Source organism: Rhinolophus sinicus, linkage group LG01 (genome assembly GCF_036562045.2).
Source record: "Rhinolophus sinicus isolate RSC01 linkage group LG01, ASM3656204v1, whole genome shotgun sequence".
NCBI classification, from domain to species: Eukaryota; Metazoa; Chordata; class Mammalia; order Chiroptera; family Rhinolophidae; genus Rhinolophus; species Rhinolophus sinicus.
The window spans coordinates 168,407,728-168,414,538 of record NC_133751.1 but is presented as its reverse complement, the minus strand read 5'-3'; the positions used below and the strand labels follow the sequence as shown (position 1 = coordinate 168,414,538).

General features: G+C 38.6%; 1 pseudogene; it reads right to left on the bottom strand.

Moving 5' to 3' along the window:
* Positions 1 to 5,382: 5,382 nt before the first annotated feature.
* On the bottom strand, positions 5,383 to 6,538 carry LOC109459742 (scm-like with four MBT domains protein 1; annotated as a pseudogene).
* Positions 6,539 to 6,811: the final 273 nt, after the last annotated feature.

Below are 6,811 nucleotides of genomic sequence, written 5' to 3'. Positions count from 1 at the left end.
CATCAGGGTGAGGCCAGCTTGCAATACTGACCTCATCTGTGCCGCCCAAGGTCCTGGACACAGTCAACTGGTAATAAGTCCTGGGAGGATCAGTAGGTCTCATTTCAGATAAATAGGACATAACCTAAAGTCCACTCTGTTAGCCATTATGACCTTTTCAAAGGAGTTTAGACTGACCTACTGATCTTTGGTTTCCAATTTATTGCCAGTAAATTTCATTCCCAATAGATGGTACAAAAAAGCAATCCTCATTCCCTATGGAGACATATTTTGTGGCCCTCTCTCCTCTACCAACAAACATCAAACTTGAAGATCTCAGGGAACCCCGCTTTGGGATTTGTTGGTAAACCCGATTTAGATGACTATTACATTGGTTTTGTTTAGCCACATGGGCAGTCTAATCAAGTAGTTGAAGGCTTGATTACTGTACATAGCATAACTCAAGGCTGTTTAGGTTTCAGAAGAGGTATATGAATTTGTCTCAGTCAGACTGAAACATGGTTCCATCAGTTATTATGTTTGTACACATACGCGGGGGGAATCCATGTACTGAAGCTGATGTTGCTAGCATTGGGCACACAACAGAATATTTCAGATTAGTTATGTCCAAATGGGGTTTTCTGTTTTCATAGCACATGGATAGGGATGACACACCTGCAGCATGTTAGATTTCCAGGTACCGCTACTGCTTGACCCAGAGCACAGCAGTTCTTAGAATGGACATACTCAGCAGTTAGTGAGTGTACTCATATTGGTTTCCTGACCTATTGAGTGGCAAGTGGAAGGCCCTGACTATGCTTCTTCTTGCTATATTGGTAAACAAATGCAATAAAGCTTTCCTGGAGGGATTTCAGGCACTTGTGGCATCATCAAGCACTTGAAAGCAGTTGGAATGGTGATTTATATTACATCCCTATTAAAGTTGTCTATGTGTCCTGTGCAGGAGACAGACAGCACTTGGCGAAGGACAGAGGAGTATCATAAACTTAATCACATAGTGACTTCATTTACAGATCGTATTCTGGATGGGATTTTTTTACTTGACCAAATTAACTTTGTCTGTGGTTCCTGGTATACAGCTACCAATCAGGCAATTTTTTTCCCCTTTATACCTATTAATAAAAACAAATCAGAAGCAGCTGAATAACAAGAGAAAGTCGACAAGTCAGAGTTCAGAGGAGAGTGCATTCCAAGCAGAGACTAGTTAGCACTCTGGCTATAGACTGAGGCTGGGACTGGAGCAACTTAGGTGACGTGAAGAGTGGCATGGGATGAGGTCTAAAAAGTAGGCTAAAGCTTTTAAGAAATAATTTAAGTGCAACATTTTAGATTTCATTTTAAATATAGTGGGCAGGGCATTGATGGGATCTAATTTATATTTTAGAAGATTCCTTTAGCTGTTATGTGAATAATTGATTGTAGCATAGCAAGAAGCAATTAGAAGTCTGTTTCGTAGTGCAAGTGAGAGATGATGTTGGCATAGACTGATACAGTATTAGTGGAGATGGGGCGAAATGGATGGATAGGGAAATATTTTCGAAAGTAGAGGTTATAGAATTTGATGATTATTGAAAGTGAGAAATCAAGGATACCCTTGTACATAATTTAAAGCATACAATTTGATGAGTTTGGTATTAAGTGTACATTCATGAAACCACCAAAATTTATTTCACAAATATATTTATCACCTCCCACCTGTTTGTTTATTTATTTGTAAGAACACGAAACATAAAATCTACCACTTTGTAAATTTTGAAGTATATAATACAGCATTGTTAACTATAGGCACTATAGTTATATGTGCTATACATATCTCTAGGACTTACTCAGCATGTATAACTGAAACTTAGTATCCTTTGATTAGTATCTCCCTGTTTTCCTGTATTCCCAGCCCCTGACAAGGACATTCTATTCTGTTTCTATGAGTTTGACTACTTTAGATTCCTTACATAGGTGGTGTCATATATATGACAAATAATATTTGTCTTTATGTGTCTGGCTTATTTTGTTATCACAATGTCCTTCAGGTTCATCTATGTTGTTGCAAATGGTAGGATTTGCTTTTTTTAAGACTAAATAATATTTCATTGTATATACAGAAAGTGCCAAAAAATGTATACACATCTTAAGAAAGGGAAAAACTGTATTAAAATTGTAATACTCAATATATACCGATAACAAAAGATAAATACAAAGCATGTGTACACATTTTTTGGCACCCCAGGTATATACATACATACCACATTTTCTTCATCCATTCATCTGTTGGTGGAAATTTAGGTTGCTTTCATGTCTTGGCTATTGTGAATAATGCTGCAGTGAACATGGGTGTGCACATACTTCTACAGGATCCTGATTTCTATTCCTTTGAATATAAACCTTGAAGTGAGATTGCTGAGTCATATGGTAGTTCTGTTTTTCATTTTTTGAGGTAACTCCATACTCTTTCAATAGTGGCTGCACTAATTGACATTCTCACCGACAAAAGTAGGAGGGTTTGTTATTTTCCACATCCTCACCAACACTTGTTGTTTCTTTTTTTGATGACAGCTGCTCTAACAGGTGAGGTGCTATCTCATTGCTGTTTTGATTTGCATTTCCTCTATGATTAGTGAGTGGTGTTGAGCACTGTTTTATGTACCTATTAGCTATTTGTATGTCTTCTTTGGCGAAATGGCTTTTCAGGTCCTTTGCCCATTTTAAAATCAGGTTGGGGGGCGGCCGGATGGCTCAGTTGGTTATAGCGCGAGCTCTGAGCGACAGGGTTGCTGGTTCGAGTCCCACAATGGCCAGTGAGCTGCGCCCTCCACAACTAGATTAAAGGACAATGACTTGGAGCTGATGGGCCCTGGAGAAACACACTGTTCCCTAATATTCCCCAATAAAAATATTAAAAAAAAAAATCAGGTTGGTTATTTATTTATTTGCTTATTTGTTTGTTTGTCTGTTTGCTATTGAGTTGTAAGAGTTTCTTATATGTTTTGAATATTAAGGCTTTATCAGATATATGATTTGGAAATATTTTTTTCCCATTCCATAGGTTGTTTCTTCATTTTGTCAATAGATTTTGAGACAAAAACTGACCCAAGGGACAAAGAAGATCATTACATATTAATAAAAGGGGCAATTCAACAGGAAAAATGTAACAAGTATAAACACACATAGACACCCTAAATACATAACAGAGCACCTAATAGAACATAATTAGAACGCCTAAATACATAAAGCAAACATTGACAGATCTGGAGGGAGCAATAGCAATAAAATAATAGGAGACTTCAATACCCCACTTTCAATAAGGGTTAGATCATCCAGACAGAAAATCAATAAGGAAACAGCAGACTTGAGCAGTATTATAGAACAAATGGATCAAGTGTTTTCAATGCAGCTGAAATTTCAAATACAGTAAAGACAGAGAAGTGATCTCTAACACTTAGTAGCATGGAGCATATAATATCCTTAACAAGAAGAGTCTCAGAGATGTAGGAATGGAACTAGTAGGGACTGACGTGAGTTAAGGAGAAAAAAAGATGAGCTTACAGATGTACATAGAACTTAATCAAAACAAAAAAGAAATATACAACAGCCCAACAACAATAACAAGACCAAATAAAAACAGAGAATTTAGAAAGTAAACAAAAACAACCAAACTCAAAATTTAAAACCTTTGTTCATATTAAATACATCTTTGAGCTATGTTCTTTCTAATTTTCATTTCTACCCCTTCTCTTCCCCGCAAAAGTAATCTATATTCCAACTACTGAGTTTTATCTCCACACCACTCTAGATTCTACCTCTACCACTCCAGTAAACTGTTCTTTCCTTGTCATCAATGACTACGTAATTATAATTCATTCTCTTCTTAAAACTTTCTCCTCTCTTGTCATCCACGACATTCTATTACATTGTTTCTCCTCTCTAATATGTTCTTTTATGTGTTGTCTCTCTTCTTCCCTCCTCCAAATTTTATTTGACAACTTTTTTCCCATCAGTTTTTATATATTCTTCCATACTAATTGTCCCACTCTCTTATGGCTTCAATGACTCCGATGATCCCTTCAGTGTGGGTGATTCATACATTTAAATCTTAATCCACTTTCACTTCCAAACTGCACACCCACATCTCTAACTTTCTTATCAGCATCTTCACTTGGATAGCCTGCAACCAGCATGTTGCAAACCTTTTCAAAACTTTCTATGCGGTGAAGACAGCAAGCTTTCACAAAAATAATATTTTGCAGAGTTAGAAATTGTTCCAGGGTCCAAGAAAATTTTATGGAAAAAAGAACTGTTTTGAAAATTTATCTATTTTCGATCTTTAATGTTTAAATATAAAACAGCTATTAGTAGACATATTTTACTCCTGCCAGATGCTGAGAGCTATGTAGAAAGCGTGCTTTTATAGAGTAATTAATCAAATGTTTAGTAAGACAATGGTTCAAGGAGAGATTATCAGTGTGAATTTTAATTAGTGACAGCATGCTTCAGACCAGAGTGGAAACATAGTTTGTAATGGCTGATTAAACTATTGAATACTGAACATTTAGGGTACAGCATTTTCATTGTGTTTTACTGTAAGACCCCGTAATATATACATATGTATACAGCAGGTAAATCAATGATTATGGTTTTAATGAATTAACTATTTAACTCAAGCATTTAATTGATATTGTATGGAAATGGTCATTCAAAGTATTTTTGTTAAGTAGCAGTTTTGAATTGACAAAAGACATTTTATTCATAATAAATTAAAGATATCCTAGTGCAAGAGAAGCTTATGGGATATAAAATTGATTTGTGTTCTTCATACTATCAAATGAAATATGAACCATGTAATAAAAAAAGTGCTTCTGGATGAATTTATTTAAAAACCAGGAATGTTATTCTAACAGAGGATCTGTTCAACTTCTCTATTACATAAACCTATTGAGTTATGGGCTTCAGAGATCAGGTTTTTTTTTCATCCCCAAAAGGAACTGTTTTAATTTAAAAAGCTCAAAAATGCAGTGACAGTGAAGCACTGATGTGCCTTAGGCACAGTCCCAAGTTAGTGCAGACTTAGAGCTATAGGTTCTCTCTTTCTAAGAAGGAGAAAGCAGAGAACAAACTTCAATCTACAGTGGGAAGGAACAGAACAAAAAGCAAAGAACCAAAAGGGTGCTTTCCAGAAGCCTAAATTATTCTTTGTTTTTTGGCCATGTCACTGGAAATACTTACTCCTCTTATATGAGTCCTTTCTTCACAACCTTTGCTTTTTAAAAACTAATCTGCTGAACGAGAGATGCCCACATTTCCTCAGGCAGGAGAGCCACTTTGGTGCAGTTTTTGCTTCCTTGGTGTGGGTCTTCCTTCCCTGGAAGTGTACCTGCAGGGACCGTAGCCTCAGGACAGTTTCAGCTCCACTTGTGGAGCAGGGGAAGGATTGGCTGCTTTTGTGCTTTGAAGACACAGACCACTTTGGGTGGTCCTCAGTTCCTGCTCATAAAAAGGAAACTTGATCCTCTCCCTGTGATGGCAGAGTTTGGTGGCAGGGCCCCATTTTAAGTCCATGCACTCCTGAACGGTGGGAATGGTAAGGAGCAGCAGGGCTTGCCCATCGATTTCCTGGTGTAGGAATATTCTTGCTAATGGAATACCGTCGGCGGATTTGATGACCCACACATCTGCCACACTCCACTTCAGGGGCTTACTGTCCAGGTGAAGCCTTTCAGCAACTTGGTGAAGGAGGTTTATTCTTATTATCAGAAAATGAAAAAGTGTGAAGCTTTCTTTTCTTTGTCTGTCTGGAGGCAGCGATGTGGATATCTCACTTTGGGTGGGAAGGGAGGAGTGTGACTTTTTCCCTGCCATTTCTAACTCTTCCTGTAGCTCATTCTGCTGCTCAGCTGTACTGTTTTCACTTGGGGACTGGTCGGCTCCTTCATTTGGGTCATCCTCATCTTCACCCCCACTTCCCTGGGGAAAGCCTGCTGGGGTATTAACAGATGCAGGGGAGCGTTTTTTCTAATGAACAAAAGCATTTTCCCGCCTCTTTCTCCTCTTACTGGCCTTTTTCAGGGCACACACTAAGTTACTATGCCCACCAGGTGGCCTCCCAATTATTTTACTTTTCTTTTTTCCATAGTAGTGTGTATATTTGGTCCCTGTAAGTACAGAGCAATTCTTAGAACACCATCCACGGACCTAATAGATTGAGACAGCACCCCAGTTTGATAGAGGTCTGCCGGCAGAATTCAGTCACCGATCTGCTGCTCACTATCTCAGTCCCATAACTATTTTCTTTGTGTTTGGCCTTCAGGACTCCCCCATATCCATGTGACACAGAGTCTTTGCCCAGCCATAGCTTCTGAAACACGACTGGATGTATAGGCTACATTGATAAGTTAAGGGAGAACTTGAGCTCTCTGAGGACCAGAACACAGCTCCCAGCTCCTCCATGTTGGGACAGCTCAGCAATTCTTCCTTTGTTAAGATATGGCCCTGAGAAGCAATGGTGGTTGAAGTATATCTTTGGACAGCAACATTTTCCGTTAACCATAATCACTGATGGAATTGCTTGCCTTGAGCCCCAGCTGGGGCAACAGCTCCAAATATGCCAGGGATATACGGGGAGGAACTGAGTTGTCTTACTTCAGGGCAAAGGCTGGAGGGGGCAGCTTTCTCCCAGATGGAAGAGCTGGCGGAAGCCATTACTTCTTTGTTGAGCCCTTTCCCCTGCCTGCTTGCAGATGCAGGCAGCTGCCATATATCTTCAGGGATCTTTCTTTGCATGGTATACAAAAATGAATATAAAGCCAATAATTGTTGTTTA